This window comes from Aegilops tauschii, chromosome 3 (genome assembly GCF_002575655.3).
Source record: "Aegilops tauschii subsp. strangulata cultivar AL8/78 chromosome 3, Aet v6.0, whole genome shotgun sequence".
In the NCBI taxonomy this organism is placed as follows: Eukaryota; Viridiplantae; Streptophyta; class Magnoliopsida; order Poales; family Poaceae; genus Aegilops; species Aegilops tauschii.
In genome coordinates, this window is record NC_053037.3 from 421,488,913 (window position 1) to 421,503,126 (window position 14,214).

Genomic DNA, 14,214 nt, shown 5'->3' on the forward strand with positions numbered 1-14,214 from the left:
AGAAAAGGTTGACCCAATTGGGCGATGACACTATCTGGCCGACACTGGCATCGGCTTGCCCAGCATAACACGATCGTAGCTGATTATCCTGTATACACAAAGTAGCGGAAGCCAAAGAGAGAAAATGGTATAAAATAAGTAATTTGAGAAACATGGTCTGAGCGCCAAATTTAGTTTGACGACATGACAGCAGTGACCACACCATGTTGCGGACTAGAGCGATGACGACAGCCTGAAACACTCCGGATGGCGACCGCAGTGATTTTATTTGGATAGCGGGTGAAGCGACTGTAAATTCATAACGTGCCACAGTGCGTGGCCGAACAGTCTGCTGTATCACGGACATGGAAATAGCCAGGTTGCGTACGCAGCACCTAGAAAGTAAAAGAAAAAGGAAAAAGCTAACATGGAGCTTTACGCACATTAGTATAGCTTAGCCATGGTGCGATATACGGCATATAGTTCGCTCTGATGAACTGTGTGCTATTAGGGAATGCAACAGAAACGGTCAGCCAAATCAAGGTGTGTGTGATATACGGCATACGGTTCACTCGGATGAACTGTTTTCGATTAGGGAAGAGAACAGAAATGGATCAACTTAACAAGATGTCTGTGATACGCGGCATACAGTACACATAGATGAACAGTTTGCGATGAGCCAAAAGAACACAAACGATTTGTGTAAACAAGATGTGTGTGATACGCAGCAAACAGCCCACTCGGATGAACTGTTTGCGATGAGAAATTATAACACAGACGGTTACTACAGTTAGTTCATTTGTGATTCTGTTCGTACAAAAAACTTCGAAAAATGCAAACTAGTTGCTTGCGGTGGCTAGGAGTATTGAACACGGTGCGTCTGCGAGTACTCGTGTGCGATGATTAGTAAGTTACACATACATTTCCTTATGTTAACACGTGTGTGATAAATAACACGTGGCACCGCATGCGGTATTCGGGTTTGCGTGTGTGCTCCACTTAGTCTTCCCGCGCTCCAGCGAAGGCTTCCCGCGGTCCACAGGGGTGAATTGTAAAATCCACACATCTTCCCTCATCAGTTTCCCGCCACTACCTAATGGCTTGCTGCATATAACCCAGGCGGCAACGCACTATCGCAACACTCTGCGCAGATCTAGTCCTCACCCATCTACCATTAGTTATTCCAAGCATGCCAGGCAACGACCAAAGCTTCGATGTCGACCCCAACCTGCGTTACATCTTCGGCAAGGAGAACGAGCAGGAGCAGGTCGGGGAGCAAGAGCTTCATCGGCTGGTGCAGGCATCATGGCCCATCGGAAGCGATGTCGGCGTGACAGTCCTTGGGCGCACAATCGACATATTGCATAGGAGGTGTGATGAGCAGTTTGCCATCTACCATGCAAAAGATGAAGAGCTACTCAGCGGCATGATCGATGACCCACCCAAAGAGCCGCCGTCACTAGTGCTCATCGAGAGCCTGATGCCCCGCAAGGAATGGGCAGAGGACCTCTGCAATTCAGTCAAGACACAGGCAGCCTGCGGCTTCATCATTGCCCGTGGCGGCCGTGTCAACCTCGATCCCGATGATGTGGTGGACAGGATCGAGCACATCCTTGGCGCAGTTGACGTCCCCAATGAAGTAGAACATCGCCAACGTGATATCTTGAGGATGCAGGTGATGGACGGAATTTGCTACCAAGCCAGAGACATGGAAATGGAGCGGTTCCGCGGAGATATCATGCACGCGATTGCACGATGTCAAGATCTTCTAGAAGAGGCCCAGCAGCCCCAAGAGCCTCCCAGCGCCAGCAGCTCCGTAGGCAGAGGCGGGTCGGGACACTTGGAGTGAACAGCCGCAAGGGTGCTATGCTGATCATGGAGTCCGAGAAGACCATCATCGTAAGGCTGCCAGCTCAGCCTTTTAGCCTATATTTTATTATAATTGTATGCATATGTAGGTCGTGAGTGTTCTGGGCCTTGCCGCATGTGGCATTTTAAATTATCTCGAATATGTAAGACAATTATTAACTGGAACTGTTGCCATTGTAAATTTGCCTGAATGGCGAGCAGAGCGCGAGCAGGGATGCCAGAGCGGAGCGCACCACAGCCGCCTCAATGGCAAGCAAAACGCGAGGACGGACGCGAGCAGAGCGCGCCGTGGCCGCTTCAACGAGGAGCAGGGCGCGCTGCGGCCGCCTCAAGGGCGAGCAACCATGTGGTCAACCTTTTGGCACCCCGTGGGAAGCGCCACGGCTCATCCATAGGACACGATGGTGATATCTTGACCGTGTGTGATAGTGCACAGACACGTACACGTACATCCGAGAATGCAGGCCTATGTTTCGGGCTTCCGATGCATGGCATACGGTTGATCCAAAAGAACTGTTTACGATGAGCCAGAACAATAGACCGGGCTTTGTAGGCCCAGAACCATCAATAAATTTGACCTTATTTCTCGTCACATTGCAGACTACAACGCAGTAAGTAATTGCAAATCTGTTCACACCTATCAAACTAATATGTGTCCAGACTTAGCACTGGGCTATAAAAACTACCCACTTGAAAATTACTTCACAGTTTCTCTCCTCATCACCCACAAAACTGGTCTTTCCTATCAAGTCGTTCCGCCATGACCGGTAGGAGGAGTTTCGGGTGGACATAAAACGAGGCAGCAAAGACCAAGGCCGCAGAAGCACTAGAGAGGACCCTGTTGGGTAACGTAGTAATTTCAAAAAAATTCCTACGCACACGCAAGATCATGGTGATGCATAGCAACGAGAGGGGAGAGTGTTGTCCACGTACCCTCGTAGACCGACAGCGGAAGCGTTATCACAACGCGGTTGATGTAGTCGTACGTCTTCACGATCCGACCGATCAAGTACCGAACGTACGGCACCTCCAAGTTCTATGCACGTTTAGCTCGATGACGTCCCTCGAACTCCAATCCAGCCGAGTGTTGAGGGAGAGTTTCGTCAGCACGACGGCGTGGTGACGATGATGATGTTCCACCGACGCAGGGCTTTGCCTAAGCTCTGCAACGGTATTATCGAGGTGTAATATGGTGGAGGGGGGCACCGCACATGGCTAAAATATCGTATATCAAGTGTGTATAGAGGTGCCCCCCTGCCCCCGTATATAAACGAGCAAGGGGGAGGCCGGCTGCCCTAGGCGCGCCAAGGAGAGAGGGGTAGTCCTCCTCCTAGTAGGAGTAGGACTCCCCTTTCCTAGTCCTACTAGGAAAAGAAGGGGGGAAGGAAAGAGAGGGAGAGGGAGAGGGAAAGGGGGCTGCGCCCCCCTCTCCTAGTCCAACTAGGACTCCTCCTGGGAGGGGGCGCGCCACCTCCTGGCTGCTGCCCTCTCTCTCCCCTCAAGGCCCACTAAGGCCCAATACTTCCCCGGGGGGTTCCGGTAACCCTCCGGCACTCCGGTTTAATCCGAAACTTCTCCGGAACACTTCCGGTGTCCGAATATAGTCGTCCAATATATCAATCTTTATGTCTCGACCATTTCAAGACTCCTCGTCATGTCCGTGATCACATCCGGGACTCCGAACAACCTTTGGTACATCAAAACATATAAACTCATAATATAACTGTCATCATAACTTTAAGCGTGCGGACCCTTTGGGTTCGAGAACTATGTAGACATGACCGAGACACCTCTCCGGTCAATAACCAATAGCGGGACCTGGATGCCCATATTGGCTCCCACATATTCTATGAAGATCTTTATCGGTCAGACCGCATAACAACATACGTTGTTCCCTTTGTCATCGGTATGTTACTTGCCCGAGATTCGATCGTCGGTATCTCGATACCTAGTTCAATCTCGTTACCGGCAAGTCTCTTTACTCGTTCCATAATACATCATCCCACAACTAACTCATTAGTCACAATGCTTGCAAGGCTTATAGTGATGTGCATTACCGAGTGGGCCCAGAGATACCTCTCCGACAATCAGAGTGACAAATCCTAATCTCGAAATACGCCAACCCAACAAGTACCTTTGGAGACACCTGTAGAGCACCTTTATAATCACCCAGTTACATTGTGACGTTTGGTAGCACACAAAGTGTTCCTCCGGTAAATGGGAGTTGCATAATCTCATAGTCATAGGAACATGTATAAGTCATGAAGAAAGCAATAGCAACATACTAAACGATCGGGTGCTAAGCTAACGGAATGGGTCAAGTCAATCACGTCATTCTCCTAATGAGGTGATCCCGTTAATCAAATGACAACTCATGTCTATGGCTAGGAAACATAACCATCTTTGATTAACGAGCTAGTCAAGTAGAGGCATACTAGTGACACTCTGTTTGTCTATGTATTCACACATGTATTATGTTTCTGGTTAATACAATTCTAGCATGAATAATAAACATTTATCATGATATAAGGAAATATATAATACTTTATTATTGCCTCTAGGGCATATTTCCTTCAGTCTCCCACTTGCACTAGAGTCAATAATCTAGATTACATAGTAATGATTCTTACACCCATGGAGTCTTGGTGCTGATCATGTTTTGCTCGTGGAAGAGGCTTAGTCAATGGGTCTGCAACATTCAGATCCGTATGTATCTTGCAAATTTCGATGTCTCCCACCTGGACTAAATCCCGGATGGAATTGAAGCGTCTTCTGATGTGCTTGGTTCTCTTGTGAAATCTGGATTCCTTTGCTAAGGCAATTGCACCAGTATTGTCACAAAAGATTTTCATTGGTCCCAATGTACTAGGTATGACATCTAGATCGGATATGAACTCCTTCATCCAGACTCCTTCATTTGCTGCTTCCGAAGCAGCTATGTATTCCACTTCACACGTAGATCCCGCCACGACACTTTGCTTAGAACTGCACCAACCGACAGCTCCACCGTTCAATGTAAATACGTATCCGGTTTGTGATTTTGAATCGTCCGGATCAGTGTCAAAGCTTGCATCAACGTAACCCCTTACGATGAGCTCTTTGTCACCTCCATAAAGGAGAAACATATCCTTAGTCCTTTTCAGGTATTTCAGGATGTTCTTGACCGCTATCCAGTGATCCACTCCTGGATTACTTTGGTACCTCCCTGCTAAACTTATAGCAAGGGACACATCAGGTCTGGTACACAGCATTGCATACATGATAGAGCCTATGGCTGAAGCATAGGGAACATCTTTCATCTTCTCTCTATCTTCTGCAGTGGTCGGGCATTGAGTCATACTCAATCTCACACCTTGTAGTACAGGCAAGAACCCTTTCTTTGCTTGATCCATTTTGAACTTCTTCAAAACTTTGTCAAGGTATGTGCTTTGTGAAAGTCCAATTAAGCGTCTTGATCTATCTCTATAGATCTTAATGCCTAATATATATGCAGCTTCACCGAGGTCTTTCATTGAATTTTTTTATTCAAGTATCCCTTTATGCTATCCAGAAATTCTATATCATTTCCAATCAGTAATATGTCATCCACATATAATATCAGAAATGCTATCGAGCTCCCACTCACTTTCTTGTAAATACAGGCTTCTCCAAAAGTCTGTATAAAATCAAATGCTTTGATCACACTATCAAAGCGTTTATTCCAACTCCGAGAGGCTTGCACCAGTCCATAAATGGATCGCTAGAGCTTGCACACTTTGTTAGCTCCCTTTGGATCGACAAAACCTTCCGGTTGCATCATATACAACTCTTCTTCCAGAAATCCATTCAGGAATGCAGTTTTGACATCCATTTGCCAAATTTCATAATCATAAAATGTGGCAATTGCTAACATGATCCGGACAAACTTAAGCATCACTACGGGTGAGAAAGTCTCATCGTAGTGAATCCCTTGAACTTGTCGAAAACCTTTCGCAACAAGTCGAGCTTTATAGACAGTAACATTACCATCAGCGTCAGTCTTCTTCTTGAAGATCCATTTGTTTTCAATGGCTTGCCGACCATCGGGCAAGTCAACCAAAGTCCATACTTTGTTCTCATACATGGATCCCATCTCGGATTTCATGGCTTCAAGCCATTTTGCGGAATCTGGGCTCACCATCGCTTCTTCATAGTTCGTAGGTTCGTCATGGTCTAGTAACATGACCTCCAGAACAGGATTACCGTACCACTCTGGTGCGGATCTTGATCTAGTTGACCTACGAAGTTCAGTAATAACTTGATCTGAAGTTTCATGATCATTATCATTAACTTCCTCACTACTTGGTGTAGGTGTCACAGAAACTGATTTCTGCGATGATCTACTTTCCAATAAGGGAGCAGGTACAGTTACCTCATCAAGTTCTACTTTCCTCCCACTCACATCTTTCGAGAGAAACTCCTTCTCTAGAAAGGATCCATTCCTAGCAACGAATATCTTGCCTTCGGATCTATGATAGAAGGTATACCCAGCAGTCTCTTTTGGGTATCCTATGAAGACACATTTCTCCGATTTAGGTTCGAGCTTATCAGGTTGAAGTTTCTTCACATAAGCATCGCAACCCCAAACTTTAAGATACGACAACTTTGGTTTCTTGCCAAACCATAGTTCATAAGGCATCGTCTCAACGGATTTCGATGGTGTCCTATTTAGAGTGAATGCAGCCGTCTCTAAAGCATAACCCCAAAATGATAGCGGTAAATCAGAAAGAGACATCATAGATCGCACCATATCTAATAAAGTACGATTACGATGTTCGGACACACCATTACGCTGTGGTGTTCTGGGTGGCGTGAGTTGCGAAACTATTCCGCATTGTTTCAAATGTAGGCCAAACTCGTAACTCAAATATTCTCCTCCACGATCAGATCGTAGGAATTTTATTTTCTTGTTACGATGATTTTCAACTTCACTCTGAAATTCTTTGAACTTTTCAAATGTTTCAGACTTATGTTTCATTAAGTAGATATACCCATATCTGCTCAAATCATCTGTGAAGGTGAGAAAATAACGATATCCGCCATGAGCCTCAATATTCATCGGACCACATACATCTGTATGTATGATTTCCAACAAATCTGTTGCTCTCTCCATAGTTCCGGAGAACGGTGTTTTGGTCATCTTGCCCATGAGGCACGGTTCGCAAGTACCAAGTGATTCAAAATCAAGTGATTCCAAAATTCCATCAGTATGGAGTTTCTTCATGCGCTTTACACTGATATGACCCAAACGGCAGTGCCACAAATAAGTTGCACTATCATTATCAACTCTGCATCTGTTGGCTTCAACATTATGAATATGTGTATCACTACTATCGAGATTCATTAAAAATAGACCACTCTTCAAGGGTGCATGACCATAAAAGATATTATTCATATAAATAGAACAACCATTATTCTCTGATTTAAATGAATAACCGTCTCACATTAAACAAGATCCAGATATAATGTTCATGCTCAACGCTGGCACCAAATAACAATTATTTAGGTCTAAAACTAATCCCGAAGGTAGATGTAGAGGTAGCGTGCCGACGGCGATCACATCGACTTTGGAACCATTTCCCTCGCGCATCGTCACCTCGTCCTTAGCCAATCTTCGCTTAATCCGTAGCCCCTGTTTCGAGTTCCAAATATTAGCAACAGAACCAGTATCAAATACCCAGGTGCTACTGCGAGTATTAGTAAGGTACACATCAATAACATATATCACATATACCTTTGTTAACCTTGCCATCCTTCTTATCCGCCAAATACTTGGGGCAGTTCCGCTTCCAGTGACTAGTCTGCTTATAGTATAAGCACTCAGTTTCAGGCTTAGGTCCAGACTTGGATTTCTTCTCCTGAACAGCAACTTGCTTGCTGTTCTTCTTGAAGTTCCCTTTCTTCTTCCCTTTGCCCTTTTTCTTGAAACTAGTGGTTTTACTGACCATCAACACTTGATGCTCCTTTTTGATTTCTACCTCCGCTGCCTTTAGCATTGCGAAGAGCTCGGGAATTGTCTTATCCATCCCTTGCATGGTATAGTTCATCACGAAGCTCTTGTAGCTTGGTGGCAGTGATTGCAGAATTCTGTCAATGACGCAATCATCCGGAAGTTGAACTCCCAGTTGAATCAAGTAATTATTATACCCAGACATTCTGAGTATATGCTCACTGACAGAACTATTCTCTTCCATCTTGCAGCTATAGAACTTATTGGAGACTTCATATCTCTCAATCCGGGCGTTTTCTTGAAATATTAACTTCAACTCCTGGAACATCTCATATGCTCCATAACGTTCAAAACGTCGTTGAAGACCCGGTTCTAAGCCGTAAAGCATGGCACACTGAACTATTGAGTAGTCATCAGCTTTGCTCTGCCAGACGTTCATAACTTCTGGCGTAGCTCTTGCAGGAGGCCTGGCACCTAGCGGTGCTTCCAGGACGTAATTCTTCTGTGCAGCAATGAGGATAATCCTCAAGTTACGGACCCAGTCCGTGTAATTGCTACCATCATCTTTCAACTTAGCTTTCTCAAGGAACGCATTAAAATTCAACGGAACAACAGCACGGGCCATTTATCTACAATTAACATAGACAAGCAAGATACTATCAGGTACTAAGTTCATGATAAATTTAAGTTCAATTAATCATATTACTTAAGAACTCCCACTTAGATAGACATCCCTCTAATCATCTAAGTGATTACGTGATCCAAAGCAACTAAACCATGTCCGATTAACACGTGAGATGGAGTAGTCTCAATGGTGAACATCAGTATGTTGATCATATCTACTATATGATTCACGCTCGACCTTTCGGTCTCTGTGTTCCGAGGCCATATCTGTATATGCTAGGCTCGTCAAGTTTAACCTGAGTATTCTGCGTGTGCAACTGTTTTGCACCCGTTGTATTTGAACGTAGAGCCTATCACACCCGATTAACACGTGGTGTCTCAGCACGAAGAACTTTCGCAACGGTGCATACTCAGGGAGAACACTTTTGTCTTGAAATTTTAGTGAGGGATCATCTTATAATGCTACCGTCAATCAAAGCAAGAGAAGATGCATAAAGGATTAACATCACATGCAATCAATATAAGTGATATGATATGGCCATCATCATCTTGTGCTTGTGATCTCCATCTCCGAAGCACCGTGCTCGTGATCTCCATCTCCGAAGCACCGTCATGATCACCATCGTCACCGGCGCGACACCTTGATCTCCATCGTAGTATCTTTGTCGTCTCGCCAACTTATTGCTTTTACGACTATCGCAACCGCTTAGTGATAAAGTAAAACTATTACATGGCGATTGCATCTCATACAATAAAGCGACAACCATATGGCTCCTGCCAGTTGCCGATAACTCGGTTACAAAACATGATCATCTCATACAACAAATTATATCACATCATGTCTTGACCATATCACATCACAACATGCCCTGCAAAAACAAGTTAGACGTCCTCTACTTTGTTGTTGCAAGTTTTACGTGGCTGCTACGGGCTTAACAAGAACTGTTCTTACCTACGCATCAAAACCACAACGATAGTTTGTCAAGTTGGTGCTGTTTTAACCTTCGCAAGGACCGGGCGTAGCCACACTCGGTTCAACTAAAGTGAGAGAGACAGACACCCTCCATTCACCTTTAAGCAACGAGTGCTCGCAACGGTGAAACCAGTCTCGCGTAAGCATACGCGTAATGTCGGTCCGGGCCGCTTCATCTCACAATACCGCTGAACCAAAGTATGACATGCTGGTAAGCAGTATGACTTATATCGCCCACAACTCACTTGTGTTCTACTCGTGCATAGCATCAATGCATAAAACCAGGCTCGGATGCCACTGTTGGGTAACGTAGTAATTTCAAAAAAATTCCTACGCACACGCAAGATCATGGTGATGCATAGCAACGAGAGGGGAGAGTGTTGTCCACGTACCCTCGTAGACCGACAGCGGAAGCGTTATCACAACGCGGTTGATGTAGTCGTACGTCTTCACGATCCGACCGATCAAGTACCGAACGTACGGCACCTCCAAGTTCTACACACGTTCAGCTCGATGACGTCCCTCGAACTCCGATCTAGCCAAGTGTTGAGGGAGAGTTTCGTCAGCACGACGGCGTGGTGACGATGATGATGTTCCACCGACGCAGGGCTTCGCCTAAGCTCCGCAACGGTATTATCGAGGTGTAATATGGTGGAGGGGGGCACCGCACACGGCTAAAATATCGTATATCAAGTGTGTATAGGGGTGCCCCCCTGCCCCCGTATATAAAGGAGCAAGGGGGAGGCCGGCTGCCCTAGGCGCGCCAAGGAGAGAGGGGGAGTCCTCCTCCTAGTAGGAGTTGGACTCCCCTTTCGTAGTCCTACTAGGAAAAGAAGGGGGGAAGGAAAGAGAGGGAGAGGGAGAGGGAAAGGGGGCTGCGCCCCCCTCTCCTAGTACAACTAGGACTCCTCCTGGGAGGGGGCGCGCCACCTCCTGGCTGCTGCCCTCTCTCTCCCCTCAAGGCCCACTAAGGCCCAATACTTCCCCGGGGGGTTCCGGTAACCCTCCGGCACTCCGGTTTAATCCGAAACTTCTCCGGAACACTTCCGGTGTCCGAATATAGTCGTCCAATATATCAATCTTTATGTCTCGACCATTTCGAGACTCCTCGTCATGTCCGTGATCACATCCGGGACTCCGAACAACCTTCGGTACATCAAAACATATAAACTCATAATATAACTGTCATCATAACTTTAAGCGTGCGGACCCTTTGGGTTCGAGAACTATGTAGACATGACCGAGACACCTCTCCGGTCAATAACCAATAGCGGGACCTGGATGCCCATATTGGCTCCCACATATTCTACGAAGATCTTTATCGGTCAGACCGCATAACAACATACGTTGTTCCCTTTGTCATCGGTATGTTACTTGCCCGAGATTCGATCGTCGGTATCTCGATACCTAGTTCAATCTCGTTACCGGCAAGTCTCTTTACTCGTTCCGTAATACATCATCCCGCAACTAAATCATTAGTCACAATGCTTGCAAGGCTTATAGTGATGTGCATTACCGAGTGGGCCCAGAGATACCTCTCCGACAATCGGAGTGACAAATCCTAATCTCAAAATGCGCCAACCCAACAAGTACCTTTGGAGACACCTGTAGAGCACCTTTATAATCACCAAGTTACGTTGTGACGTTTGGTAGCACACAAAGTGTTCCTCCGGTAAACGGGAGTTGCATAATCTCATAGTCATGAGCAAATTGTACAAAAGTACCACAATTGAGGCATTGGAAGCAGATTGGTACCAAGATTGGTAATTTTTACGTGTCAGTATCAACTTTGAGGCGAGGCATTGCGAAAGAGGCTAAAAGTGATGTTTATACGTGTTGACAGGGAAACTGACCGGTTGGGCCCGCCCGTCAAGTGCCACGCTGGCCAGTTGGCGCGTGCCCGCGCACTGACTCGGACAAGGCTGGGTCGCACCATTTAGTCGTTGCTGCCTCCGTCTCCTCCGTCGCGCCTGTCGCCACTGCCGACCGCCTGCGCTGCCGCGAGCTCGAGGACCGCTCCTCCACGACCGCGGCCCCGCCCCGCCGCGCCCGCCTCGCGCTCTCCTCCATCCGCTTCCGCCGCGGCGCCAACTCCTCCTCCGCCTCCTCCATCGACGCCGCAGCCTCCTCCGCCTTCGCCGCCGCGGCTACCCTCCTGCCCCACCTCCTCTCCCCTTGCGCCGCCGCCTCCTCCTCATCCCCTTCCCCCTCTCCGTCAGCCCCCGCGTCCTTCCCCACCACCGTCTCGGCGCCTCCGCTGGCGCCCCGGTGGCCGTGGAGCTGCCGTGCAGGATGGCCGTCGGCTCACGCGTCACGGTGGTGGCCCAGCCGACGAGGAGGGACAGGGCGGCGTCGTCGCAGTTCATGGTGGAGCTGCTCGACACCAAGGCCGTCCAGGGGGAGGAGCTGCCCAGGATCAGAGGCGACTTCAGCGGCCGCCCCGTCATCGAGCTCAAACCTGCTACCACATGCAGTGGGCGCTGCCGCAGCGCTGCGAGGGCCCGGCGTCCCGGCCCAACGAGGACAGAGGTGAGCTCCTTTGATTCCATAGTTCAATCTCGCTTTTTCCTCGTCGTTCGCTAAGAAATTTAATAGTAGCATCTCAATTTTGAAGCTATTTGTTTGTTAAAACCAACACAAATTTCATCAGTGAATTTGCTTGCTATTGGTTCCAATTTCAGTTGATGGCCTCACCTCTGCCGACTGAACCAGTCAAGTGTGAGAAATGGACTCGGGAATGTCTGCACAGTGGAAGGTCTCACCTCTGCCGACTGAACCTGTCGAGCTGTTCATTGGCATCCTTTCTGCAGCCAACAATTTCGGCGAGTGGATGGCCGGCCGCAAGTCATGGATGATTACTACAAGGAAATCATCTAACAGTGTTGGCCGGTTCTTCGTCGCTCTGGTAAGTACCTGTGGATGATTGCTACAACTTTGAAGTTATATTGTTATTTTTTGCCAACTCTAATAGAAGACTTCTTTATAGAATGGGAAAAAGAGGTCAGCGAGGAGCTGAAGAAGGAGGCAGAGTTCTTTGGTGACATTGTTCTGGTCCCTTTCATGGATAGCTATGACCTCATTATTTTAAAGACTATTGCCATTGCTGAGTATGGGGTAAGAAAAACTAGTACGTGTTTAACGGGTCATATCTGTTAGTTCCCCTTTCTAGTCTCATGTTTTAGTGCGTTCATGCTAGCCTCTGCCTTTCATAAAGCAAGCATGGGTTTAACTCCAGCTGGAACTATGATTATGATTGCAAATCTAATGATCGTCTTCTAAACACAGGGTGTTATGTTTAGCATGCCTACTAGTGGTATTAGAGTATCATATTTATTTTAGAAAAAATAGAGTATAATCTTTCTGGCAAAGTTCTGGTACTGGTAGTGATATATTTCACCCTGCATACATGAGTGTGATGTAATTTTCCCGCTGCTCTTCAGGAATGGGCAGAAGAAGTATACCCACCTTACGCAAACGGACCGGGCTATGTGATTTCATCAGACATCGCTGAGTACATCGTATCTGAGTTTGACAACCAGAAACTGAGAGTAAGTCATTACCACCATCCTTGTCAGTCAGTAAGTAAATATCCAAGCATTTGTGTCAGTGTGTCTAAAGGCTAACAAACGGATGTGCTTTCCCCTGATTGTTGCAGTTGTTCAAGATGGAAGACGTGAGCATGGGCATGTGGGTTCAGAAGTTCGACAAGACTCGCCAGCCGGTGGAGTATTCCCACGACGTCAAGTTCTTCCAGGCCGGCTGCTTCGACGGCTACTACACCGCGCACTACTAGTCGCCGCAGCACATGATCTGCCTCTGGAGGAAGCTGCAGTCCGGGAGAGCTCAATGCTGCAACGCCAGATGACAATGAGACTGCTTGGTAGTTGAAAAGCAGCACCCGGCTCTCTGGAGAATCAAACAGCAAGGATGAGTTCGAGTTTGATCTTGATTTGGAGGCCCTCTAGATAGTTAGCTTGCATAATTCGCTCATTCTTTTGGTCAGTGGCTGGTTAATTTTTTAGTTGCTGACTCTGACACTAGCTAGATGCTGTCACCATGTAGATGTGTCAATTGTTTTTGACCTAGGAACTAACAGCTCTGCTGATCTCACTTGTATACCGGTTGTTCTTATATATACATAATAGATGTTTCGAGTAAATCATTTTGTGTGTTCAGAGCTGCTCCTGTGCATTGTCAATTCCACCTGCAAGTCTAATTGTTCTAAGAAGTATGCATGTCGCAGATGCCGGTTGAAGCTCCGCGACATGCTCGTGCCACGCAGCGCTACGGCAGCGCCCACTACATGCGGTAGCAGATGTTGAGCTCAATGACGGGGAGGCCGCTGAAGTCGCCTCTGATCCTGGGCGGCTCCTCCCCCTGGACGGCCTTGGTGCCGAGCAGCTCCACCATGAACTGCGACGACACCGCCCCGTCCCTCCTCGTTGGTCGGGCCACCACCGTGACGCGCGAGCCGACGGCCATCCCGCACGGCAGCTCCACGGCCACCGGGGCGCCAGCACGGGACGCCGAGCCGGTGGCAGGGTAGGACGCGGGGGCTGACGGGGAGGGGGGAGGGGATGAGGAGGAGGCGGCGGCGGAAGGGGAGAGGAGGTGGGGCAGGAGGGTAGCCGCGGCGGCGAAGGCAGAGGAGGCGGAGGAGGAGTTGGCGCCGCGGCTGAAGCAGATGGAGGAGCGCGAGGCGGGCGCGGTGGGGCGGGTCGGGGTCGGGAAGGTGCGCGTGTGGGGTCGGAGCAGGGCCGCAGTCGTCGAGGAGCGGACCTCGAGCTCGCGGCGGCGCGGC

General features: G+C 47.9%; 1 long non-coding RNA gene and 1 pseudogene across 1 annotated transcript; both read left to right on the top strand.

The window, feature by feature from the left end:
• The first annotated feature begins 1,168 nt into the window (after positions 1 to 1,168).
• Positions 1,169 to 12,120, top strand: LOC141020604 (uncharacterized; annotated as a pseudogene).
• A 117-nt stretch (positions 12,121 to 12,237) lies between these two features.
• On the top strand, positions 12,238 to 13,586 carry LOC109780190 (uncharacterized). Its single transcript, XR_012181007.1, has 3 exons — positions 12,238 to 12,318; positions 12,400 to 12,961; positions 13,069 to 13,586. It is a non-coding gene; the product is annotated as an uncharacterized lncRNA (long non-coding RNA).
• Positions 13,587 to 14,214: the final 628 nt, after the last annotated feature.